Source organism: Hippopotamus amphibius, chromosome 1, assembly GCF_030028045.1.
Source record: "Hippopotamus amphibius kiboko isolate mHipAmp2 chromosome 1, mHipAmp2.hap2, whole genome shotgun sequence".
NCBI lineage: Eukaryota > Metazoa > Chordata > Mammalia > Artiodactyla > Hippopotamidae > Hippopotamus > Hippopotamus amphibius.
Window position 1 is genome coordinate 13,059,347 of NC_080186.1, and position 26,723 is coordinate 13,086,069.

Consider the following 26,723-nt stretch of genomic DNA (forward strand, 5'->3'; position numbering starts at 1 on the left):
TGATAAACCCATCGTTAGTTGAAAATATTGTAAGTTGAAAATATCATTAGTCGAGGGAATTCCCTGGTGTTCCAGTGGTTAAGACTTGGCCCTTTCACTGCCAGGGCCCAGTTTCAGTCTCTGGTTGGGGACCTAGGATCCTGTAAACCGTGAGGTGCAGCCAATAAATAAATAAATAAATAAATAAATAAATAAATAAATAAATAAAATGTTTAAAAAAAATCATAAGTGGAAACCACATTTAATACACCTAACCTCCCAAACATCATAGCTTAGCTTCACCCACCTTGAACGTGCTCAGAACCTCCCATTAGCCTACAGCTGGGCAAAATCGTCTAGCACAAAGTCTGCTTGATAATAAAGTGTTGAACATCTCACGCAATGTCTCGAGCACGGTACTGAAAGTGAAAAACAGAATGGCTGTCCGGGTGCAGAATGGTTGTGAGCATGTGGGCTGTTTACCCTGGTGACTGCACTGCTGGCTGGGAGCTACGGCTCGCTGCCCTGCCGCGCATCACGAGTGAGTGTTGTACTGCATGTCGCCAGCCCGGGAAAAGATCCAAATTCAAAACTCCAAGTACAGTTTCCACTGAATGCGTATTGCTTTCACACCATTGTAAAGTTCGAAAATTGTGAACTGAACCTTGGTAAGTCGGGGATGTAATGTACATGTGGGTGTGCTACTGCCCATCTCTTCCCAACTTTGTTTAGCAGAGTCACCTTGTAGCTTGAAATTGGCCATAGTGAGAGTATTTACACCACGGAAATGGGAAAACTGCAGGTGTTCCAGTTCTGCCCCCTATGTTAAACATTTACCAACATACCATGGGGATCTAGCAGTGACCTTCCCCGGGCGCAGCCCGTCCTTGGAGCTTGCATTCTCATCTGACAGCACTCCAGGGCTGGTTTAGGGTCCTCACAGGAGCAGAGTGAGAGTGGCAGCTTCTGGGCTGGGTCTGCTATGATGATAGGGTTATAAGTGGTCCTCTAATGAGCTCTCCACTCGGGAAACTAAATTGCTATCTTCCCATGCACGAAGAAGAGAGGATGTGAGATATGGATAAGTTTCAGTTAATTGAAAGCCTGCTTTGTCATTGATTGAAAAACCACACTCAGGATGACCCAGGTATCTGGGAGGCAAAGTGGCTGGGGTGCCCGAGGAGAGACTGTGGACACGTCAAACAGCTCGGGGCTGGTGAAGGGGTGATGACTGGGACACGGGCGGCTAGAACTGTCTAGGGGTGGCTTAGGCAACGGTGGGCAGGACCCATCCATGTGGATTCAGGGGCAGGGTAGAGTCAGACTGTTGAATGGCAGGCTGTAGCTCTTGAACAGCCTGAGAGCCCTGTTTGGGAGCGGGGCGTGTGCACAGTTACAAAGCAGCAGAGGTGTGTGCAGAATGTAGCAGAAGAGTGGGTGGGGAGAGGGCAAGGGTCTGGGTGGAAGGAACAGCATGTGCGAAGGCTCAGAGGCATGGCCTGCTGGAAGTTCAGTCTGGGTCAGGTGTCAGGTGAACCAGGAGTCTGCAGAGATGGTGGCAGAGCGGGGGAAGCCCTGAACCTTTCTGAAGTCAGAGCGCATAGCATCATCTGGGTCCCGGCAAAGGAACCCTGCCAAACCTCTCCTGCCAGGGGCATCCGCGGATTGCCCCTTCCCCTGAAAATCTTTAAGTTTTCCAGGTCATTTGTTATCCCCAAGCTTGCTGCTGCTCCAGCCCTCACATCTGTGGCTGGTGGATTCATAAAAAAAATTCCATTTTAATATCAGGCCAAAAAAATACAGAATTCGGAAGGTGGGTCTGCTGCCCTCCCTCCACCCCAAAGATAAAAGTACCAGTTATTTAATTTATCCAGTGCTTTTGATTACCTCTGCTACTTCTGCCTGTCATCTAGGCAAATAATTGGGAGCTTGTTTAAAGACAACTCATGTTTATACTTTAATGTGTGTACGTGGCAGACATTCTTCATGTATCAATTCATTTAATTCCAACACCGATCCTGCAGGTGGGTACTATTATCCCATCTTATAGATGAGGAAACTGAGTCTTAAGGAGATTGAGTGACTTTCCCAAGGCCACAGTGTTAGTGGCAGGATTTGAACCAGGTGGGCCCTGAGCTCTTTCTACTGCCCCTCTTTGTTCTCTTTTTCCCCTTTGCCCTTTGAGGAGGGGAGGGAGAGAAGATTCGATACGTCTGGAATCTCAACTCACGCTGCCCTTCTTCGCTGGAAGTGAATGTGTGTTTTCTCACCCACATAACCGGGTTCATCACCCTGTGGTTCAGGGTCAAGGCCTAGAATAGAACTCCGTGCCCAGATGGGCCGCTAGGCCTGGTGTCTGGAAAGAGCTGATAATAACGTATCGTGTTTATGGAGAGCGCTAATCGTAATAGCTCATACTGACGGAGTGGCAGGCTGGTTGCTGGGTGCGGGGTTTGCGGGAGCTTGTTTAGTTCTTGGCCATCCTGACAAGTGGGCTGTATCATCAGCTCTGTTTTACAGCTCAGGTAAGTCATCTCACCCGCCCAGACGCACGTAGCGCTGAGGAGCAGAAGCAGCGCAGGTTGACCTTGTTCTGTTTGCCCCAGAGCCCCGGCTCTTAACGCTGTGTCCTGGAGCCATGCCACCCCTCCCAGGGCCTGGCCCTCCTGCGCCTCCGAGGGCCCCTGGCAGCAGGACCTGCACGCCATGGGAACTGGGGTTGGGTGAGTGATCGCTTGGCCAGAAGTGCAGGTTGTGCCCACCCCTTGGTCAGAACCTGATGCTGAACCAAGGGCTTCACCTTTCCCTGACCTGTCTGTCGAGAGGGAACCCCCTACCAAGGGGCTCATCTTCCCATCCACCTATTGGGAGGGTGGCCTTGGCCCAGGCCTCACCACCACCTTCTTGCAGGGACATCGCCAGTCCTGGGCAGTGCAGGTGGCTTGGGGTGACCCCTGTCCATGAGTGCGCATTGGGCCCGAGGTGAGGCGGCATTTCTGGGTCTGGACCCCCTCCTCCTTGAGAGTCTGGCCTCTGCAGGAACCCCCTCCCAGCGGCTGCCTGATTGGTATGCATCCCTGAATTCCAGCCCAGAGCATGCAAGGCAGGCGGGAACCAGCTCCCGTTACTGCCCTCTCTTCATTGTTTGAAGTGGGTAGACTTGGAGCGAGCTTTAAAAATGCGGGCTTTTTATTCAATTTCCCTAGAAAAACAATGGTTTAAATTAAATAGAGGAATAACAGCCTCGGGAAACTGAAGAAAAATATTCCTGAACCCAGATGTTACCCGGAACCTTTGAATTTCTTTTAAAATAAGGGTTTATTTTACTTTAAATTAGGCATGTATTATGTGACCATTGAGGAAAACTTGGAAAATACAGGGAGAAGATTAGAATCCCCCTTTGTTGCACCACCTGAGGATGACCTCTGTCCCGATTGCGGTGTGGAACGTTTATGTATTCAGAGATTCATTTGCTTATTCGGTGGGTTCCTATTTAGGGCCCACAAAGGGCTGGGTCTGTGCTGGGCGTGAAGGGGGTGCAGGTGAATGGTACCCTGCTTCCCGCTGGGCTTCTTTTTTTTTTTTTGGCCGCACCGCGTGGCACGCGGGATCTCAGTTCCCCAACCAGGGATTGAACCCGTGCTTCCTGCCGTGGAAGCACGGAGTCTTAACCGCTGGACCACCAGGGAAGTCCCTGCTGGGCCTCTTTCGATGCTGGACCTTGGGCAACTCACTTGGCCTCTCGATATCTCAGTTTTCTCATCTGTGAAAAGGAGGTAATACAAGTTCACTGCTCAGGGCAAAGCCTGGCCTGCTGTCCTGGCAGAGCGGGTGGTTCTTACCACAGTGAGCAGGCCAGTGGTAAGTGGCCTTGCCTTTGTGGATCTCATGTGATGGCGGAAGAGGCCAAAGCTACACAAATCAAATAAGTTACTAAAGTAACTGCAAGTCATGGAATTAGTCCTGCCAAGGAAACAACCTAATGTGATAGGATGGGAATAATGGGGGTGGGGGGGTATGTGGGGGTTAGTGGTGCAGAATTTCTCAGCTGGAGGCGGTCAGAGGGCCTCCCTGAGAGGCATTTAAGCTGAGTCCTGAATGACAGAGAGGACCGCCCCCACCTCCTGCTTCCCCTGCAAAGAGCAGAGGGAAAAGTGTTCCAGGCAGGCGCACAGCAGATGCAAAGGTCCTGAGGCTAGAATGATCTTGGCTGGTTTGAGCAGGAGAAAGCCTAGGGCTTGCAGCGGGCAAGAGGGGAGGGCAGTATAAGGAGAGTCTGTGGAGGGCTGTGCAGATGCTTAATCCAGGAGCAGCGGGAAGCCATCAGCAGTTTCTCCTTAATTTCCCATAAATACCTTTATTAATGAAAGACGATCCCAAGATTCTAGCTATTAATAGCTCTGGAAAGGAATTTACATTTTTTTTTCAGATAATTTATTCAGAAATAACTAACTGAGTGCCTGTGATGCAGAAGCACTGGAGCAGGTGCTGGGGGATGAGGGATGGACACAGATGAGAAAGGGGAGGCCTCGCCCGCAGGTGACCCCGTGCCTGCATTCCGTCCCGCTGGCCCCCCCACCGCCCACTGGAGCCTTGTGGGCTGCGACTCACCTCGGGAAGGGATCCTCTGGCTGCAGGAGGAGAACTGGCTATGGGGACCCAGGTGGACTTGGGCCCGGAGGAAAGGCAAGGGTGGCTCAGGTGTGAGTGGTGGCCATGGAGCTGGAGAGAAGTGGTTGGGTTCAGGTTACTTATCAGAGAAAGAACGAGCTGAAATTCCTGGTGGATTGGTCACAGGATAAGGGAAAGAGGAGAATCAAGAGGAGCCAAGACTTCTAGAATCTTCTTTTGAGTGTCTAGGTGGGTGATGGTGTCATTAAAAAAAGGTGGTTCAGAGCGTTGGGTGCATGGTTTTGGAGAATCCAGGAATCCAGCTGGGGACAAGTTCATGCTGAGACGTTGGCTTAGAAGTCCAAGGGAGAGGTGGGGGCCCCTGGGCTGGGTGTCATTAGTATATAGATGGCACAGGTGGGACCACCCAGAGGCCAGGTGGAGGAGAAGGGGCGGCCAGAGTGCTAGGAAGAGAAGGGAGGAAGAGTGGGGTCTCTGGGAACCTGACATGACACAACATGGGGACTGTTGCAGAAGAGGGCTGGTGGTCGACAGGGCTGCAGGCCGTTGAGAGTGGAAGTAAGACCAGATAGAAACACGCAGACAGTTTGGGCCTTTATAAGAGCCCTTTTGGAGGAGTGATGGGGCTGGAATCTGAAGTGGGTGTGGCTGAGGAGCTGGGAGGGGAGCAAGGAGAGACCGTGCGTGGACAGCACCGAGATGTTGGCCAACTGAAGGGGGGCTGGGAAAAGGTGTCTCGGGTGGAGGGGAAGTGGGGGGACCCAGGAGGGTGATTTGTGCTGGTGGCCAGCGCTGGTCCGAGAGGGGACAAGACAGGGGGCAGCTATGGGAGCTAGATCTTTAGGCAAATGAAAGAGGGTGGTACCCAGTGTGATGGTGTGGGGGTGGCGAGGTGAGGTGTTGGCCCTTGATGGGTGCAGGGATGCTCTTAGGAAATGGGAGAGGAGGGCATAGGTTTGGATTATACATGAGGAGAAGTTGGGGACAGTCCCATCTGACGGCCTCATGTTTCTCAAACCTTGACCAGAGGACGGTGAGGTAGGGGCCCACCAAGACTGTCAGAGTAAGAATGGTGAGGCTAAGGGCCCCCCCGGGAGAGGTCATTCTGCAGCCACTGAAGGAACAGGAAGAGATGGCTGGGTCCCCACAGTGACGGAAGCAGCCTCAGCCTGCCTCTGTATGGAGAGAAAGGATCAGAGAGGTCAATGATTGGTCTGGGCTGGCACAGTAGGGCTGAGCCCTCTTTTTTTCAATGCCGTGGGGCTCATGTTCTCCGGGGCACTGGGCTGCCAGGGTGTGAAGCTCATGCTGGCAGACGGGGGCAGCACCCGAGCCAATGGGCAGTGTGGTGTCAAGGGCATTGGCTCCCTGCAGCAGAAGCTCAGCTCCCCGTGTCATGCCCACCTCCCGCTTTTCTTCCTCAGAGGTCAAGTGCAAGGAACTCGCCTTTTCGTCCCAGGCACTGAACTAAGGCCTCTGGGAGGTTTAGCTCACGGAGTCCTCACAGTACGTGGGGGCGGATGCTGTTACTGTCCTCACTTTACAGCTGGGAGAAGAGCCCGAGGGGAGAAATGCCACCCTCACCAAAGGGGGGGGGGGCGGGTGAGGGTCTGCAACCCAGTGAGTCTAGCTGCTTCTCCCACACACGCCCGTTCTGCAGAGGAGGAGGCCAGAGCTCGTGGATTCGTTAATTTGTTTTCACTTGCTTGTCCTCGCATTCCCCTCCTCCCAGCATATATGTATTGGACGCCTGTGGGGAGCTGGGCTCTGGGCTAGGAGCCGGAGATGAGTAAAGTATGGTGATCCCCTGTCTGGGGTGGGGGTGGGGTGGGGTAGGGCAGGCAGGTAACCCATGGAGGGAGGGGAGAGCACCTGACCCAGGCGTAGGGCTCAGAGAAGCTTCCCAGGGAGTGCTGGGTGGAGTAGCCTAGAGGTGGAGTTGGTTCAGGGAGAGGGAAGCGTCCTGTCCCAGGCGTGTGTGCAGAGGCTGGGGGTGAGCGCATGGTAGGGCCCTGCCCAGTCAGAATGGGTGTGGTCGGGGATACCACTGGAGAGCTCTGTCCATCTCACTAGGAGCTTGCACTTTATCTTGACCATGGGGAACAGTTCAAGTGTTTCTAACTGGGAAGGGACGTGACGAGTGTGGTCAGAACTTTTTGTCCTGGGCGGAGACTGAGCTGGAAGGGACAGGAGACGTCAGGGAGACCTTTAGAGGCTGTTACAGGCTCTCTGATTCCTAGGTTGTTCTGCGAATTCTTGCTGCTTCCTTCATGATGCCCAAACTCTGCTCATTTCTCTTGTCTAAAGAGCTTCCCTAGACTCAGAGAGGTTAAGCAACTTCGCCTGAGGTCACACAGCATAACAGGGCATCCAGGCTCATGCTGGTTCCTTGAGTGAGACAACCAGAGGCTCAAGGGTGGAAGCAGATGGTAACCCCCGCGAGGGGCTCACCGGAGGCTCCAGTGGACCTCATCATCTGCAGGTCCCCTTGTGCCTTTAAATGTTGCCCTTTCGCTGGTCTCAGAGAGTGGGTGGTGCCTCTAGGAGGGAGGAGCTGAGTGGCTGCTGGGAACTGGGAGTCAGCCTTTGCCTTCCCAGGAACCGGGGCCCCACATTTAAGCAGTTTCCCGGGGAATTGGCTTCCTCCCCAGTGAGTGATTGGAAAACTCTCTGGGGCTGGGCCAGGTCATGTGAGGCCGGCGAGGGCCGCGGTCTCCGCTGGGAAGGTTGGCTGTATTTCGCTGATGCCAGGCAGAGGCCTCCTTCAGGGGCGCCGGAAGAGATGGGGGGCAGTTCCCAGAGCCCTGTTCCTGTGAGCCCCATCACTTTGGGCAGGTGTCTTGTCCCTCTGGAGTCTTGGGGGCCTCATCAGTGAGGTGGGGATCATATTAAATGTGTTCCCGAGGGACTGAAGGAATAACGGGTGTTTGCTGAGGGCCTCGAGTGTGCCAGGCAGCACGCATGGTCTTCTTTCAGGTCTTTATGGCAATCTTATGGGCTATGTGGGGTTATTACCTTCATTTTACAGATGGGGCAGCTGAGGAACAGAGAGGGTAAGGAATTTGCCCAAAGTCACACAGCTCGTAAGTGGCAGAATTTGAACCCTGATCCATCTGACTCAGGAGTCCTCCCTTGAAACCCCTCTGGTCCCTGTCAGACTTCTTGGCAAGTCACCTGATAGAATCTTCTGGGCCTCCAGCTTTCTGGCCATCCCACTTTGGGGCACCCCAGCCTAGTCCAGCTCCTTCAGTTCTATCACGAGGCCTTGGGGTCCCAATGGCCCTGAGCCCCTTGCTGAGCATCTCCCAGCCACTTGGGGCAGGTTCCCAGGGATACTGCCTTCTGCTCCTGCACTACCCCAGGGTCTCAGGAAGAGCACTGGACTGGGAGCCCGGCACCTGCGTTCTAATCCCACTTCTTCCTCAAACCAGCCAGGAGAGCTTGGACAACATTTCATCCTGCCCCTAACTTCTCCCTATGCCTCAGTTTCCTCCTCTGCAAAGTGGGCAGGTAGAGAATCTGGGGTCTCTACCAATTCTAATATTTCAGGTTTCTGGGAGTCTGCAAGAGTCAGGCTTTTGCCACTTGTTTTCTACTTGCCATCCTTTGTCACCTGTGGAGCAGGGAGAGATTGAATTGAGAAAACAACTCAGAGAGCCCTATAGCTAGATAGCAGCTTATGATCTCAGCACTGATGGAGCGCCCCCATGTGTCAGGCACTGAGCTGGCTGCTTTGCGTGTAATTGAATGGTGTGCTCATCAGGGAAGTGGGCATTATTAGCTATGCTGCAGATGTGGAAGCTGAGGCATAAAGAGGTTAGATAACTTTCCTGAGGGCCAGGCTATACAGTTACCTTTGTATGAGGGCTGGACTTAGAAGCCCAGAGGCAGTGCTGGGGTCTGTGTGGGATCCGTCCTGCCTCGTGGCCCATCATACGGAACTCTTGGCAAAACCGGCTTTCTGAGGTCCCAGGTGAAAAAATCTACCCTGTCCATCTACCCTTGAGCAATGGTGATTGGGGTCCAGTCTGGAAACGCTTAATGGATGAGTCACAGTGAGGATGATGAAGGGATGATGGCAGGAAGAGCAAAACAGTACTTAGTCTGCCGTTGGCCAGAGCTCAGCCTAGCCAGGAAGCCTGGCCCCAGAGCACAGGCCACAGCTGTTTACAGAGTTGGGGACTTGGAACCAGGGAGGGACAAGGAGGGAAATGGGAGCTGAGGGTAGGACAGTGGGGTCAGACTCTTGTTTAGAGCTAGAAGGACCTTCTGGGATTATCTAGTCCAAGCTCCTAATTTTATGTATGGGACGTGTTAATCTGGAGAAGGGCCGTGACTCGCCCCAGGTCACACAGCCAGTGGCGGCAGAGCAAAGAACAGAGGAGGATTTGGGAAGCTGCGTCCTCAGCCTCGCCTCCTGGCCACCTGTCATGGGATGACTTCCTGCCCAGGCCCTGCTGCTGCCTGCCCTATCTCCCTCCCATCAGAAGTTCAAGAGCGAGAATGGTGATAGGAAATGAGAGAAATCATCTTGCTGAGTATAGGCACGGTGGTCGCCAGTATGGACTCTGGAGGCAGGCTGTCTTGCTTAAGCTGTAAGGCAACACTGCCCTTCCCCGTCCCTTCCAGCTCTGTGACTTTGGGCAAGGCAGGTAGTTCCTCTTAGCCTCAACTTTCTTCATCTGTATCATGATTTAAGCAGATTCTGAAATTGCAGGACTTTTCAGTGCCTTTAGCGTCCAGGAGGGGAATTTCTACTCTGGTTCTTCCCTGGTCTTTGACCACTGAACACCTTTTTTTGCAGTGAGTATCTATTAGCCTGTTTTAGGGCACAGGTGTTCCCCCCAAATGTGCAGATTGAGAAACACTGATGTCAGTGGTTCCTCAGGACTGTTGAAACATTTAAACTCAGGCACTGTGGTCTGATTGTGGAGTTTTGGGGAGACGTTTCTGCTGAGCTGTGATTATCAGCTCCCTCCCCAAGCTCCCTGGGATCCACACGAGACTGTTTCTGCTCCTGCTGTTCTCTGGTGCCCCCTCCTCCCTGGAGCACGAGTTGTTTTATCACCGTACATGGTGGAGACAGCAGGAGCCTTCCCTGGTTGGAGCCACCCTGTCTTCCTGGGGCAGCAAGGCTGGCTGAGGTGTCCAGGGCTGGCCGCTGCTGCCCTGCTGCCTGGCTCACCTGGGAGCAGGCTTGGAGGATGCGAGGCCGGGCAGCCTGGGACCATGGGGCGAGTCTGGGCGTGGCTACCCGGCTTCTAGGCTGGCTCTGCCACTCACTCTTTTATGACCTTGGGCAAGACACAGCCCTCCCTGGGCCTCAGTTTCCACATCTGTAAGATAGGAAGTGAGGCGTCGTGATTTATTTGTAGGTTCCCTTTGGGGCTAATGTTCTGTGGAATGGACACATTTGGTACCTTTTGGCCTCATACCCTCATTTGTTGGGTTTTTGGAATCATCCAAGATGTCTTTTTTTTTGGAGGAGGGGCACTCTACATGGCTTGTAGGGTCTCAGTTCCCCCACCAGGAATTGAACCTGGGCCACAGCAGTGAAAGTCCAGACTCCTGACCACTAGGCAACCAGGGAACTCCCAAGATGTTCTGACAGAAGCTTTTCTCTCTCAGGAGGTTAGGTGTGCATGAAGGTGCCAGACACAAGCAGGTGCTCTGAGCACCTGGGGAACCAGGAGCCAGTCATTCTACGTTCACGTGTGCTGGCGTCATCCTGACAGCCTGCAAAGAATGCAGATTCTCGGCCTCACCCCTAGGGACTCTAAGTTTGTAGGTTGGGATTGGACCTTAGAGTCTACATTTTAAAAAAGCCTCTCTCTCATTCAGGTTGTTCTGAAGTCAATAGTTCAAGGGCCACACTTTGAAAAAGACCATTAGACTCTCTTTGAGCCGAGAAAGGCTTAAGGAGTGAGAACCTGCCGCGTTTGGTGATGGCTCTGTGCGACCGTGTTCCGAGCTGCCCTCATCTGTGGCCACAGCCTCCTTAGCCGGCTCCTCCTCTTCCCGACAAGCCAGTGTTTCCCACACCTGGCTGACTATTAGAACCTCCAGGAAGCTTTTGAGCAAAATACAAATTCTTGAGTTTCACCCTTAGTGATTCTAAGCCAGCAGCTCTTGGCCAGGACCAAAAATCTCCATGTTTAAAAAGCGCCCTAGGTCTTTGGTTCATTTGTGTGTCCTTCATTCATGCAATGGTCTAGGCCCAGGGGAAGGCGTTGAGAACATAATTGTTAGTCCAGATACAGTCTTGGACATTATGTCACTTGTGCTACAGCCTGGTGAGGGAGGCAGACAGTGATCACATAGGGATGCTCAGCCAGGTTGGGGAAACATGTGTCTAGAAAATGATTGGGTCAGACTAAATACCTGGGTGAAGCTGAGCTTCCTGGTAAATTCCAGATTGGAATTTACTGGGCCTCCAGTAAATTTTATTTTATTTACTTTTTATTTATTTATTTTTAAAATAAATTTACTTATTAGCTGTGTTGGGTCTTCTTTGCTGCACACAGGCTTTCTCTAGTTGTGGTGAGTGGGGGTGGGGGCTATTCTTCATTGCGGTACTCGGGCTCTTCACTGCGGTGGCTTCTCTCCTTGTGGAGCGCGGGCTCTAGGTGCGCGGGCCTTGGTAGTTGCGGCACATGGGCTCAATAGTTGTGGCGGACAGGCTTAGTTGCTTCGTGGCATATGGAATCTTCCCCGAGCAGGGATCAAACCCACGTCCCCTGCATTGGCAGGCAGATTCCTATCCACTGCGTCTCGTAGGAAGTCTCTCCAGTAAATTTTAGATTGAAGTAGAGCCCTGAGCCCAGGGGCCTTTGGTCACAGCTTATGGACTCCTGTCATTTTTTCATTCACTTATTCTTCTGTTTATCCATCCATCCATCCATCCATCCATCCATCCATCCATCCATCTCTCCATCTCTCCATCCATCCATAGAACCACCCACCCATCCACCCATCCACCCATCACTCTTGAGTCTCTACCTAGTGCTGAGGGCTGCACTGGGTACTGGAGAGACAGAAATAAAAAGCCTTGTCCCTGCCCTCAAGGAGCTCACAGTCTAGCGCAGGAGTCAGAAAACAAAGCAAACGATTCCAAACCGAGCTGCTCAGAGTATTAGCTGCTCAGAGGGGTGAGTAGCTGGCTCTCCCACGGGAAGATTTCCCTGCAGTTGGCTTGTGTTAAGGCTCAAAATGTAGGTGGGAGGATCCCAGGTGGGGCACGGCTTCCAGGCCAAGGAAGGGTCATGCCCTGGGGAAGGCAGGTCATGGCGGCTGGGCAGGTGGGGGCACTTCTTCTGCTCCCAGAGCTCAGGCTCTGTCTTTTGTTTTCCTTGCTTGTTTCCCTATGAGGCCTGGTCCACAGTAGGTGCTCAGCAAACATTCGTCATTGGTGAGTGGGGAGATGCGGGGTGATCTGGCAGAAGGGACGGCCTTGTGGGCCATGCTGAGGAGCTTGTGGCTCTGTGCGCTCTGGACAGGGTGCAGGTGGGGAATGACACTATCTCCTGGGCTCCCTTGGCTGGGGGAAGGGGGAGAATGGAGAGGACCGAGGGGGCCCCCCAGCTCTCACCTTCCTTGGCTTCCTCGGCCTTCAGCTCTTTCCTTGTGTGGATCAGAGCCGTTCCCTCTGTGAAAACTCGTTGAGCCCATGGCACCTTCCCAAGAGCGGGTCTCCCTGCAACCCAAGGGCTCTGCCTCTGTCGGTGGATGAGGAGGACAGGGTGCTCTAGTCAGGGGAGTAGATGCAGGGATGGCTGAGAGCCTTGGCCTCTGGCCTCAGCCTGATTTTGAGTCTCACTTCTGCCTCTTGTCAGCTGTGTGCCCTGAGACAAGTGTCTCAGCCTCCCTGTTTCAGTTCAGTTTCTCAGCTTGTCGAATGGGATAATATCAGCCTCTCCCTCATCCGGTTCTTGGACTAAGAGAGTTGTCACACGTAAGGCATTTAGAGCAGCGCCTGGCACCCAGTAAGCATCTGATAAACGTTACCTGAAGTGTGGAGCTTGGGAGGCAGTCGTGCTGGGGTGATTGGAGCCAGAAGGCCTGGTTCGAATCCCACCTCTACCTCTGACTAATTATAGAGAGCTTGGCAAGCGGCCTCAGGCGCTGAGCGTGGGTTTCTTATCTGTGAAGTGGGGACTCATGCCCGAAGTATTGCTGGGAGGAGCACAGAGTCTGGTAGTTCCTTCTCTGCATTGGGCTTATTGCTAAAGTCCAAAATCTTGGGTCTTAACAGGTAGACCAAGGTGGATGAAATCTCCATCTGGTGAGGGTGGTGTGCACGGTCACCTCCAGAGCCGGCAGACTCTGGGGATCAGTCTCACGTCTGTAGGGCCGCCTCTCTTGATCCCAGCTTCCCCTTCACATGCCATCACTGGTTTCCGGTGACCTTGGGAGATGTATCATCATATGGCAGGGGCTTGGGGTCTTCAGAGCAGGGTGCTGTGGGGGGAGGGTCACACTAGTCTGTAGGGGCACATGGTAGGGACTCTCCTTCCCCAGCCAGCCTGGGTCTGGGTGCCCTGGAGACACCAGGGTCCAATACCTGTCTTGGCCTCAGTACCCTCTGTCTCCCACCTTACGTCCCTACTTGCTTTGAGTTCTTAAGGTTGAACAGCTCGGGCATGCCTGATGTCCCAGAAGATTTGGGTCACAAGCAGGTAAATATTAAACCCAGAAATCTAGCTCAGAGTGGAAACCTGTTTGGGCTAGCTGCCTGGGGGACTGCCAGGTTCTGAGCCTCCCGCCCCAGCTTTGGCCAGGATAGGCAGGTGCCCTCCAGGTGAAGAAAGGGCACCCACTCTGTTCCACGTGACTGCATTTACTTGCCATTATGGTCCAGTGGTCAGGGGAGGCCGTGTCTATTTTACAGTGAGGAGGAAACCGAGGCATAGAGAAGGCAGGAGCTCTGCTTAGGTTTACACAGGTAATGGGGGGACCTGGGGTTGGATCCAGGGGGGTATCCCTGCAGAGCCCCTGCTTTCCCCACCCCTGGCCCCCTGCGGGCTCCTTGCTGCTGCTAGGGCCACACCCGGATGCTGCGTCTGTCACTGGTGCTGAGGTTTGCCTCTGGCTCCTCTGAGGCTGGGCCTCAGATTCCCTTTTTGCAAAGTGGGGCCAGGCTGGTTTGAGGTCCTTGGCAGGCAGGACCGGGCCCAGGACACCTGAGTGCAGTGATGCTGCGGGCAGGATCCCAGGGAGCCCTTCCTGTTTGCAACATACAAAGTTATCCTGGAGCCCAGGCAGGGCTTTGGGAGTAACCACCTGGCCAATCAAAGAAGCCTTCTCTGGAAGACCATGTATGAGGGGGACGCCCAGGGCCCAGCCACGGTTCCCGTGCTCTGAGAGCGGACTCATGAGCAAGAATAAGAACATAAGTTTGGGGCTTCAGGACCTGGGTTTGCATTCCAGGTCTTATTAGCTGCGTGATGCTGGGCAGGTGCCTTTGTCTGGCTCAGCCTTGCCAGCTCCTCTGAAAGACAGGAATTCTAACTTATTCCACTGGGCCATCACGAGGAGAGGTGAGATGGTGTTCGCAAAGCTCCTGGTAGAAAGTAAGTGTTCAGTCGGTCGACGGCCCTCCCCAGACCCTAGGGGAGAGTCTTCTAAGGCTGAAAGTGACCAGCAGGTCTGAAAGGTGAGTGAAGACTGCTTCCTGGTGATGCCAGCAGCCCCAGAGTAGCATGGGATGGTCCTGCAGGCAGCTGGGGATGGGGCAGAATGGCATGTCAGCTCCACAACGGGATGGGTGGGATGTGGGTTAAGCTTTGTTGGGGGGAGAGGGAGATGTTGGCTTTTACCTGGTCTCTCCACCCCCAGCCCTGTAGGCAGCGGCAGCCCCAGACCCTTGGCTGTTTTCACAGACTGAAAATCAGAGCCTGGGGGTGGAAGTGACTTGTCCAGCGTTGGTGAGAGTGGGTGGCAGAGCCAGCCAGACTCCTAGCCCGAGACCCACCCGGTCCTGATGCTGCTCGTCAGCCGCCTGGGGTGGGCCCCTGGGGCTGCCGGCCTCCCTCACCTCTCCGGCCTGCCCTGGAGCCAGCCATGGACAGAATATTCTGGGCCATATGACTCACAGGCTGGCCCTTCCTCCACCAGGGCGCTTTGGGTTTTCCTTTCTTTACTTTTCCCTAATAAGGTCTCGCGCAGCGCTCCCCTCTCCTTTTGTGGGGCCTGGAGCAGTGGTGGCTTTTGCCTCAGGAAGTCTGTCCTGGGAGGGCTCCCCTTAGACAGCTGGCCTGCAGGTGCTCAAACGTGGGGAAGTTTAAAGGGAGGCAGGGCAGAGGCATTGGAGCGGCACAGACCTGGGTCCGGAGTTCCCTGCCCGCTCTCTAGCTGCGTGACCTCGGGCAAGTCACATTGCTTCTCTGAGCCTCAGTTTTCTGACGCAGTGCAATCGAACCGGCATTTATTGAACCCCTGTTAGCTGCCAGGTGTGGCGCTAGACATTTCTGGTAGAGCAGCGAACAGACTCAGCCGCTGTCCTCTGGGAGCCTCAAGAGTGAGTGGCAAGTCATGTGGGGACCAGGGCTCTCCACCCTGAAGCGCATGTGAAGGCCCACACCCAGCTCCTGGTTTTACTAGAAACTCAGAAATCAGAGTGAGCCTGATTCCCAGCTAGTGAGAGCAGTAGCTGGAATTTCATGTCAATTACTGTCACTTCGATTTCACGCTTAGCAGGAAAGCGCAGGACCGACTTCTGGAGGGATGGCCTTGATTTTTCTATGCATGTTGGCGATGCAATTTAGTGTCCCGGGTGGTGAGCTGAGGCTGCCATGTTCTCACGTGTGCCCCGACCTTGGCAGGGAGGAAACGCAACCCATGTCACGTCCCAGGGTTGTCACCCCCAGCACGTAGTGGGCACCCAAGAAGCGTTCATTGAACTAATGAGAGGGACAGTGGCAGCCTGGGACACATCCTAGCGAGGGTGTGATTGACACAGGGAAGGAGGGCCAGCTTATGGGTGTCCCGTCCCGTGTGGGAGGGAGGAGCCTTGTCCTGAGAAACTGCAAAGGATGAAATGAGGGCAGGTTTAGACCTTTCTACCGTGAGACAATGAGACTTCTGCCAAAGGGAAAATTCAAACATGAGAAGATGATGTGGGACAGTGACTCAGGCTTGGGTAGAGGTGGGGCGTTTATGGAATAGCCACTGTGAGGCTGGCACAGGGCCAGGCTCAGTAAGCTCCGTCAGGGCAGGGAGGCTTTTTCTTTTTTGTTCACTGATGTATCCCAAGCGCCTAGAACAGTACTTGGCTCACAGGAGTGCCTAATAAACATGAATTGATTGATTGAATGAATCAGTGAATATATTACTTAATTAGGTCTCAGGGATGTCATTACACCCAGTTTACAGATGAGTAAGCTGAGGCTTATGGAGGTCAAGTCACACATTTACTAGGTTGTGGGGTCAGGACTTGGAGTCAGGGCTGCCTGATTTCAAAGCTTGTGCTTTGACCCACCCATCTATTGGGATCCTTAAGGAGGAATTCTCTCCCTAGCTGACAGGTTGGATTTCAGCCTCCCTGAGATCCCTCTCTTCTGAGAGTGACTGATTGTGAGAAAATACAAAATGCTCGACTCAGAACCAATGGTAGGGCCAATGCTGCAAATCACAGAGGATCACCCAGCCTGCTCTGATCAGCGGGCGTCCTTTCAAAGAGCCAGGTTAGGAGGGGAATCGATGCCGCCCGCCCTAAGGCGGTCCTGCCAGGCTTGGCCAGACGTCGTGTTCATCCTCAGCCACAGCAGGGGGTGGGGGGCGCTGGCTTAGGTGGTGACTGGCACACAGCTGGCACAGTGGGGCCTGAATCTCAGGCCGACCCTGCCTGGGAGCCTGCTCCAAGGGGGTGGCTGGATTGGGGAGGGCAAATCGCTGGTGTTCACGGGAGCCTGTGCCTGCCCTCAGCCCTCAGGTGGTTCTGGGTGAGGATGCCTAGCAAGACCTAACAGGTTTGCACTCAGCTGCTTTTGGAGGGGGCCGCTCATTGAGGCTCTGTTGAGGGCAGTGTAGCTAGACTCCTTGCCCGGCAGCACCGGGCTGGAGCACTTTGTCTGCTGGTCCCTCAAGTTCTCCTCCTGATGTGCTGCTGCTCAGGGTCCCTGTCCCACCAGGGTCCCTGTCCCATCATGGCTCCATCTGCTCACTGAGCGTTTCTCAGGCGGCAGAGCCACCCAGCAGACTGCTGGCCCGGCTGGTGGTTGAGGTGCGAAGGTGTGAATACCGTAGGGGTTCAGGGCACAGCCCTGCAGCCAAATGGCCTGGGATCCAATCCCAGTTCCCCCATGTGTTGACTGTGTGACCTTGAGCAATTTTCTTATCCTCTCTGTGCCTCTGTTTCCTAATCTGTAAAATGGGGGTGATAATAGTTGTTGTAAAGATTAAAATAATCACAGGAGTAAAGGGCTTGGACTCGCTCTGGGTCCTTAGTTAGCAGTTAAAACGTGTGAGGTGTTGTGATGCTGATCTTGGCACTCACTCCTGGGTGGCACTGGGCAACTCCAGGAGCTGTCGCCTTTTTTCTATGTCCAGTGCCCGGGTCCTGGGTTCCACCCCCTCAGCACTGCTCTTGTGGATGAGTACCTGGGCCGGGTTGCTGGCGAGAGACGGGCCAGGGCGGCGCAAGGGCCCCTGACTCCCACTGGAAGCCCCCTTGCTACCTCCCTCCTTCCCTCTCTCCTGCTCCTGTGTCCCAGGTCTTGCAGAGATGAACTCTTCATGCTTTTGTTCACTGTTTCAAGGAGCTTTAACTGACATCCTCTACCCCCCATCTAGGTTCAGGGCCACTCCCAGGAGTTCCCCAAGGCCCCCAGGTCTCCCTGGCAGAAACACTGCCTGCTCTTGACTGTTGGAGCCCGTTCAGTTCGCCTTCTCCTGCCGGACTATGAGCTCCAAGGGCGAGGGGCCATGTCCGTCTTGCTCACCACTGTGCCAGCCCACTGGGGCCTCGCCGGGCACCCAGCATGCTGGAGATGCTTGGTGAATACGTGTCCAGGGCTGAGCCACGTGCTAAGCTAGGCTGGGCAGGTCAGGGGGGAGTGGGGTACCACCCCTGGCCCAGGAGAGCACAAGGTCTGGTAGTTTATTCATGAACTCAGAGACAGCGGTGGCTAGGTGCCAGGGACGGTGCTGGGTGTTGGGGACGGGAGAGGCGTAAGAAGTGGTCCTCACTTTGAAGAGGCTGCGGCCTGCCCTCTCTCCCTCACTCCTGCCCTCTCTCCCTACTTCCTCTATTCCAGATGCAGCGCCAGGTGGAGGAGGCACACGGAGCAGTAGGTCGTGGTCTCTGCCCTGAGCCTCTGCCCGGAGATCCACAAAAACAAGTAACCAGAAAATAATGCAGTTTCTTTAGAGCCTGGAGCCTGGTATTATCTGCCATGGAAACCGGTGGCACTGACTTTGGTCTCTGTGTCCCTGTGACTAATAACAGTAACACTACCCTGCATTAAGAGGCCAGTGTCTGCTCTAGATCCTCAGAGGACTTGACCAGATGCCCCGAGACCAGGAGTTTTCCACCTCAGGACTGTCAGCACTTGAGCCGGATAACTCTCCGTTGTGGGGGCCGGGCTGTGCAGTGCAGGACGTGCAAAGCATCCCTGGCCTCCGCCCCCCACATGCCGCTAGCGTACCCCGCCCTCCCAGTGGTGACAGCCCAGATATCTCCAGACATTGCCAAATGTCCCTGGGAGGACACAGCCACCCCCTGTGGAGAACCACTGCCTTAGATGGATCAGTAAAACTGTAATTGTGTAAATCAAGATGGAATGGAAAATTTGAAATCCAATACTGCCTCCCTCCAAAAAAAGCAAAAGGGGACAAAAGCGCCCACAACATCCCGTAATCCTTAGGTTTGGCGTACAGCGCACACATCCGTTGGGAGGTGGGAGGGCCCTTGGAGGCCAGAGCGGTTGTGTGTCTTGGCCCAGGCCACCCGGAGGCAGAGCCTCTGACAAAACGAACGGGGTCATCGACAGGCCTTGTGTCCCCTTGCTCTGCGCGGTTACAATGTAGGGCAGGTCATCGAATGACCACTTGGAGGACATGGGACCAGCATCAGTCCTAGGAGAACTGAGTCAGAATGTTCAACTGTCCACCTCAATCTCAATTACGGCTGGTACTCCCCCCCCGCCCCATGGTGCATATCCTGGTTTGTAAAGATGTATGGATTCATGTAACTGTTTAGCGTCTGTCTCCCTGTGGGGTTGTGGATTTCATGGGGGGCAGGAACCCTCATGAACTCATGAACCTTGCATGGCGCCTGGCATACAGTAGTGCTCAGTCAATTATTGTGAAATGATTAAGCAATATTGTTGGATGGGTCCAGAGAGAGAAAGATTGGCTTTCCTGGAGGAGGACCTGAAGACCTTAGTTCTAATATACGTGGCACATGTGGAAGATGTGACCTTCATCACTCACTTCCTGGTTTGCGTTCTAAAGAGAAAGGAGATGGTGTCTCTGTCTTCTGACCAAGACCCTGGCCACAGGACAGACCTCGGATGAGCCTGGCAAAGGCTCAGCCTTGGCAGGGAACACGCAGGTGTCCGTGCGTGCATCCCCCTCTCCCTGCCCCCATCTAGCATTTTGGAGCACCTGTCGGGTGTGCTGGCTGCAAGCAGGGAAGAGAGCCCTGGATTCTGTCTTCCCAGGCCTGTCTCTTTCCACGGGTCACTTGGAGATGCTCCTGATGCTGTGTGAAATGACAGCTGTGGGCAGGCACGGGGGGTGGGTCCTTGTAAGTTTGCTGCCTGGAGCGGGGTTTGCTGTCCCAGACTTCAGCAGAATACATTTGAGCTCAAGCAGGGAAATTGAAGCATCCTGATATTTGCAACTCTCCCCAAGGCTGATTCTCCAGCCAGGGTGCTTTACATAGGGATACATCTGCAGCCAGCTGCGAGGCCCCGCCTCCCCTTGACCGCGGGAATTCAGGCAGTTGGAATGTCTCCCCGGCACTATGCACTGAGCTTTGGTCGTCCCAGTGTTTCACGTCAACTAAGGGAACTCAGCATCCCTGTCATTTTGGGGGTCCTCTCCTTTCCTGACTGTGACCTCCTTCCCTGGAATCTTGATTTTAAAAGGAGCAGGAGACAGGTGGAAGTTTTGAAGAGCTGAGTGTTAACTTTGGGGCCAGGCCAAGCTGGTGGCTGTCCCAGAACACATCACTGGGCACCCCTGGCCCTTGATGGGGCGCTGCAGGAGGGGCTGTCCACCTCTAACCTGGCTTTCACTGACCCAGAAAGGCTCTGGAGGGCAGGTATGGGGAGGGCCCTGGGACCACTCAGCTCTACCTGGGACACCACCCCTTCTTGTTGGCCAGGACTGCTGTCCAGTTAGAAGGAGGTGGTCATTCATTCATTCAACAAACATTTATTGAGTACCTACTGTGTTCCAGGCTCTCAGCAAGGCACTTTATGTGAATTATTCTCATTTAATCCTTATAACAACCCTTTATAGTGGGGGTTTTTAGAGTTTTCCTACGGAAGAAGGAACCAGGGATCAAAACAGTGAAATAACGTCTTTGTGTCACGGTGAGAAAGTGGAGAGCTGGCACCCAACCAGGTTTGATCACAGAGCCACTCTCCTAAAAACCATCCCTGGGGCATGATGGTGGCAAAAGGGGGCACTCAAGGGATACCCTGCAGGATCAGAGACTGCCTCAGGATGGGGGCACCCTGAGTGCCACAGGCCCCCCATTTTCCACCAGGCAGCAGGACGCAGGTGAGGTGGGCTCGCAGCTCCTGGCACCCAGTGTGGCTTCAGTGCCAAGGGCAGAAGGACTGCGAGGAGGCAGTGTAGGAATTCTCTGTAGGACCGGGCTGGGGGCGGCATCTGAGTTACCCAGTCCCTCAGGAGTCCAGTTACAGGGCTGGTGTCAAGAGCATCAGTCCAGCTCTCGACAAAGCTGATGATCAAAGAGGACCGGTGTTTGGGACTGGTTCCCCATAGAGGGCATAGTCCAGGATTTGACTCCATCCCAGGACAGCAGGATTCAGGGCGAATCTATTTCATGGTTGAAACCCCCATGCCCCCCAACACCTCTAGCCTAGTCTTCTCTGCTCCCTTCCCAGAGCCCCAGGCAGCATCTTGTAAGAGGTGTGAAGTTCATTGCAAGGGAGTGGGTTGGATCCATTGGTCTGTTGAGGGAGGCAGCCCGCTACAGGGGAAAGACATGGCCAGGCTGCTCTACCTGGGGCTTAATCATGGATCTGCCACTGATGAGCTTCTCGACTGTGGACAGATCTCTCTACCTCTCTGAGCCTCAGTTTCCTTCTCTGTAAAATGGGGCTGATCCCGTCCACTCGTGGGTGCCCCGCCCTCTTTGGGGGCTGGAGGGAGGACAGGCATTTCCGTCCTTCCTTGGCAGGTGCGGAGGACAGAGAGCCGCTGGAATACACTCACATTTTCCCTGGGGGCAGGAGCCACATTGTTAAGGGGGTGGCTTGAATCTTCAGTGCTGGGCCTTGGGGCTGAGGCCTCTGGGTGCCCTGGGGCTCCATGCAGGGCTTGCATTTCGAGAGACCTCAAATGCTGCCTGGCCAGCTTGCCCTGCCTTGCTTGGATGGGCTGAGCTATTTTTAGCTCCGAGTTTTGCAAAGATTATTTGCTCTGGCCTGGAGCTTTCTGTGGGACAAAGTGGACAGCCCCCTCCCTGAGGGGGGCAGAGCTTGGGCCAGAAGCGGAGACCGGAGCCAGACGGGACCCTTGTAAACCTTGACGGGGAGGCTTCCTCTGCTCTCAGTGGCCTGCCAGCTAGGAGCTCTTGTGACCCTTCCCGGGAAAGCCAGGTGTATGCCAGGGTCCCTCACCTGCCTGCCACGAGGGTGGCAGCCACCGGGGCTTCGGGGTCCTGTCCACTCTCCTGGCCACATGCTTCTGATTCACCAGAGCAAGAATGTGGTCTTTTTGGGAGCGAGTTTGTAAAAATAGTCCAAGTCCTTCCTCGTGCCTGCCCCACCCCTCTTCTGATCACACCCTGGCATGGGCCCCAGTGCTCTTCCCAGACTGGTTTTGGGGGAACTGCCTCTTGCACAGCTTGGCACTGAATCTGTTTGTGCGGCTCTCCTGGGAGGAGCTGTCCTGGCTGAGGCTGATTTTGGGTGGGAGGGGGCACAGCCCCAGGAGTGGGTGCCCCACAGGCCTCGGCTGCCTTCGCCCCTCCTCTGATGGTGGTGGTGGGGCTGACCCTGGGGCTGGTGTGGACCAGCATTCCTTCCTTGGTTCAGCAAGTGTGCGTTGAAGTCTGCTGTGTGCCAGGCACCACTCCAGGGCTGTGGATGGAGCAGTGAACGTAAATGATAATGTCCACATTCTGGTAGGAGGAACTGGTATAAACAACTAAAATGTATAGATGCCCAGAGGTGGTTTTTTTTTTTTTTAATTAATTTTTTAAATTTGTTTTTTGGCTGCCTAGGGTCTTTGCTGCTGCGTACGGGCTTTTCTCTAGTTGTGGCAAGTGGGGGCTATGGAGCACGGGCTCTAGGCACGTGGGCTTCAGTAGTTGTGGCTCACCGGCTCTAGAGCGCAGGCTCAGTAGTTGTGGCGCACAGGCTTAGTTGCCCCGCGGCATGTGGGATCTTCCCGGACCAGGGCTCGAACCCGTGTCTCCTACATTGGCAGGAGGTTTCTTAACCACTGCGCCACCAGGGAAGTCCCCGGAGGTGTTAAGTGCTACGAAGACAGGGAGGGCAGAGTCAGAGGAAAGAGTGTGATGGGGACGTGTGTGTACACTTTAAATGGAGTGGTTGGAGAGGGCATTTCTGACACAGTGACCTTTGAACAGAGCCCTGAAGGAGGCGAGGGAGGCATCCATGTGTATATCTGTGGGAAGAGTGTTCCAAGCAGAGGAAACAGCGAGTGCAAAGGCCCTGAGGTAGGGCGTTTGAGGGGCTGCACGGTGGTCGTTGTGACTAGGGTAGAAAAACTATGGGGAGAGAGGTAGGATCTGCAGTCAGGGAGGTGGTGGGGGGACCACATTATGTAAGGTCTTGTAGGCCAAGGTCAGCACCCTGATTTCCACTCTGAATGAGGTAGGAAGGCATTTGAGGGTTTGAACAGAGGAGTAACTTGGCTGCTGTGTTGAGAACAAAGTGTGTGTGGGGTGAAGGGGGAAGCAGGAGACCAGTCAAGGGGCCATTTTTTTTTAAATTTTATTTATTTATTTATTATTTTTTGGGGGGGGTTCACCAAGTTCAATCATCTGTTTTTATACACATATCCCCATATTCCCTCCCTCCCTCGACTCCCGCCCCCCCCTTGAGTCCCCCCCACCCTCCCTGTCCCAGACCTCTAAGGCATCTTCCATCCTGGAGTTGAACTCCCTTTGTTATAGAACAACTTCCCACTGGCTATCTGTTTTACAGTGGTAGTATATATATGTCTGTGCTACTCTCTCACTTCGTCTCAGCTTCCCCTTCACCCCCCGCCCCCTCCCAAACCTCGAGTTCTCCAGTCCATTCTCTGCATCTGCGTCCTTGTTCTTGTCACTGAGTTCATCAGTACCATTTTTAGATTCCGTATATGTGAGTTAGCATACAATATTTGTCTTTCTCTTTCTGACTTACTTCACTCTGTATGACAGACTCTAGGTCTATCCACCTCATGACATAGAGCTCCATCTCATCCCTTTTTATAGCTGAGTAATATTCCATTGTATATATATGCCACATCTTCTTTATCCATTCATTTGTTGATGGACATTTAGGTTGCTTGCATGTCCTGGCTATTGTAGATAGTGCTGCAATAAACATTATGGTACAAGGGGCCATTTTGATGGTCCAGGTAAGAGATGATGGTGGTTTGGACCAGGGTGGTAGCAGAGGAGGTGGCGAGAAGTGGTCAGATTCTGGACATGTTTGAAAGGTAGAGCCAAGGAGGTTTGCTGATGGGTGGCATGTGGGTGTGAGAGAGAGAGGAGCCAGGGATGAGCCTGAGGTGTTTAGCCTGAGCACCTGGTAGGCTGGAGCTGCTGTCAGGTGAGATGGGACACCTGGGAGGAGGGAGGGTGGCGATCAGGGGTTTGGTGTGGGTGTTAAGTTCAAGATGCCCAGTAGATCATGGAACGGATGTGCTGAGCAGGTATACTTCTGGGCAGAAGTCTGGATCTCCAGGGAAGTTCAGGCTGGCAATGTCACCGCAGAGATGGTCTTAGAAACCACGAGATGGGTAGGGTCACCTGGGCAGGCACAGATTGAGATGAGGTTGGAGTCCTGAACCTGGGAGCGGCCCAGCATTCGGAGGTCCTTTGTCTGGGCCATTTCTGCAGTCTGGACTGTCCATCCTTCCCCCACATCCAGCTCTGTCAGATTGCCTGGAGTCAGACCCCTCCATTACCTGGTCCCACCTCATGCTTCCTGGGTGACTTTGGGCAAGTTGCTTCCCGGGTCTGAATCTCAGCTTCCCCATGCATGAAAAGGAGGGAACAAAGCCACCTCTTGGGTTTGGTTCTGGTGTGAAAATGTTCTGGTATGAGTGTCCTAGAGCTGCCCTGGCACTAAATTGCCTGGGAGGTAGGCAGGCTTTGGATGGGGAAACCGAGGCACAGAAAGGTGAAGGGGTGGTGCAAAGCCCATGCTGTCCCCTTCTGGCTTCCAGGTGTGTGTGACGTGGGTCCCCATCACATGGGCTACCCAGGATGTGGCTGAGAGTATGGGATCCTTTGATTGGCAGTTTTTCACCTGGCCCTTCAGCCTGGGGCTTTCCGCCTGGACTGGATCTCTGGGGACAAAGGGGTTTATGTGCCTGGGGGCTGGGAGTTGGAGGAGGAGGTGGAGAAGGAGGGGGAGGGTCTGGGGGCTGTTCTGGTGGCAGCAGCTTCTCCAGGCTGGCTCAGGTTTCCTAGCAACAGCCCCCAGGGGTCCCTTCTGCCAGGGGCCCGGTGGGCTTCTCCGCCCAGAGGCCTCCTCTGGGGTTGGTGTGGGGGGGACTGCCCCCCACCTGTCCTGCCTGGGGATCATTGACCAGGGGCACGCCTAGGAGGTCAGTAGGGGGAGAGGGGATGCTTACTCTGGGCAGGGACAGAGCCTTCATTGTCTGATGCTTCAGCCATTGGCCAGCCGCACCCCTGCCCATGGCAGGAAGCCCATTGAGTGGCCCGGCGCCTAGCAGGCAGGAAGAGGAGCTGGCCCTGTATCCCTCTGGCATTTGGAGGCTCCTGCCACGGGAGACCTCCCGAGACCCCATGGAGGGTCTGGGAGGATGCTCCCCCCACTCACCCACGCCCCCAGCCACCATTTATTTACGTGACACCTGGTCCGTGCTGGGATCCCGTGACAACCAGGAGCCAAGGGTCCTGCACTGGCTCTCCTGGCTCACAGCCCAGGGACCCTGCTCAGCCACTGCGTGTCCTCGGGAACGTCCCTCAGTCTCTCAGCCTCCTTTTCCTCATCTGTTGTGGGGATTAAATCAGACAGACACTGCACAATGTACAGCAGCGGGTCTAGTGCACGGCAGTGCTGGGGGACGTCAGCTATTCTTGTTTCCAAGACGATCATTTTGTGATTTCAAAGATGACGAGGGTCACGAAGGTCAGGGCTGGTATTCTGGTGGAGGGTCAGCCTGGACTCAGCTGAGCAATCTGCAGCATGGGGCAACACTGTCCTCCAGAAGCGGCAGGAGCTCCGGGAAGGGAACTAACATTTATTAAGGACCTACCGGCACTGTCAGATGTCACTCCACTTACATTTGCATCTCACAGATGAGGACAGGAAGCACAGAGAGGGTGAGTAACTTCCTGAGGTCTGGCCGCTGGAGAGTGAGCAGCAGATTCAGCTGGTCTGAAGCTGGTCTCTCCGACCCCAGGCTGAGTGCTTTACATGCATCTCATCTCTCTTTCCGGAGCTCTGAGTCCTGGACACGTGTTCTTGCTGTGGCTCCACCTGTGTTTTCTTGGTTAAGGCACCTCATCTTTCCAGAGCCCCTGCGAGCCAGCCCCCTCCACAGTCTGCAGCAGGGGGCTGTTTGTGTTGAGGGGCTCCCGGGGCAGAGCTGCCCCCACCATCCAGCTTGCAGACCCTGTTCTTCCTCCTGGCCCCGGTCTTTCTGGGCAGAGGACACCTGGGCTGAGGTTCCCAGCTGGGCCCGTGCCCCTCCTTCCGCTGGGCAGGAAGCCCCACATCTTCAGCCACCCCAGATCCAGACACATCCCAGCCTCTTGGGCTCCTAAGTGAGTGGATCCTAAGTAGATACAGGTTCTCAGTCTCTGGTCTTAGTTCAGTGCAGCCCAGCTGGTGTCTAGCTTGTGGGACGGGGCACCGGACACTGAAATGAGAAGCAGAGCCCAGTCTAGGGAGGGAGACAGTTCTAATGGGGGTTGTGGGTGTCCCAGAACCACCTGTGCTCTTTGAAAACAGACTTTCTCTGGCTGCACCCATGAGCTACTGATTCAGAATCGTGGGCCTGGGATACAGGTTTAAAAAAAAATTTTTTTTTTAATTGGGGTATAGTTGCTTTAGAACGTTGTGTTAGTTTCTGCTGCACAGCAAAGTGAATCAGTTGTATGTATACATATATCCCTTCTTTTTTGGATTTGCTTCCGATTTAGGTCACCACAGAGCACTGAGTAGAGTTCCCTGTGCTATACAGTATGTTCTCATTAGTTATCTATTTTTATACGTAGTAGTGTATGTATGTCAATCCCAATCTCCCTATTCATCCCAACCCCTCTTTCTACCCCTTGGTGTCCATATGTTTGTTCTCTACATCTGGGACACAGGTATTTTTTAAATCAGGCTTGGGAACTGCTGCATGAGATGGGTCTGGGGAGGTCTCACAGAGGAGAAGGGTCTGGGTTTTGAAGGTTGAGTAGGAGTTTGCTCACTGGTTCTGAGAGAGAATTCTCCCTGGAGGGAACAAACAGCCTGAGCAAAGATCCAGAGATATAGAACAGGTCAGCACAGCAATGGGCCTGAAGCCCTTGGTGAGGGCTGGAGCAGTCAGGCCAGGTGTGGGAACTGCCCAGACCAGAGAGGTCGTTGGGGTGCAGGGGGTGGCAGGTCAGTGAGGGACTTGTTTAGGACCTTCATTCTGTAGACAGCGAGGAAGAGTCTGAGGGTGTGCGTTTTGGAACCATCACTGGCAGCAGAGGGGGGGCCAAGCTCACATCT

The 26,723-nt window shown here is 54.2% G+C and overlaps 1 protein-coding gene across 9 annotated transcripts in view; it reads left to right on the forward strand.

Moving 5' to 3' along the window:
* ARHGEF10L (Rho guanine nucleotide exchange factor 10 like) overlaps nucleotides 1-26,723 on the forward strand; it is a 159,885-nt gene that overhangs the window by 19,415 nt on the left and 113,747 nt on the right. For 2 of the 9 annotated variants that reach the window (XM_057697827.1, XM_057697820.1), the window contains exon 2: nucleotides 17,865-17,948. The exons of 5 other annotated variants lie outside the window; for them this stretch is intronic. The gene's annotated coding sequence lies outside the window, so the exon portion shown is untranslated. Of the gene's footprint in view, nucleotides 1-14,214; nucleotides 14,264-17,864; nucleotides 17,949-21,913; nucleotides 21,935-26,723 lie in introns of those variants that run through there. 2 more of the 9 variants (XM_057697836.1, XM_057697844.1) reach the window with 2 other exon arrangements.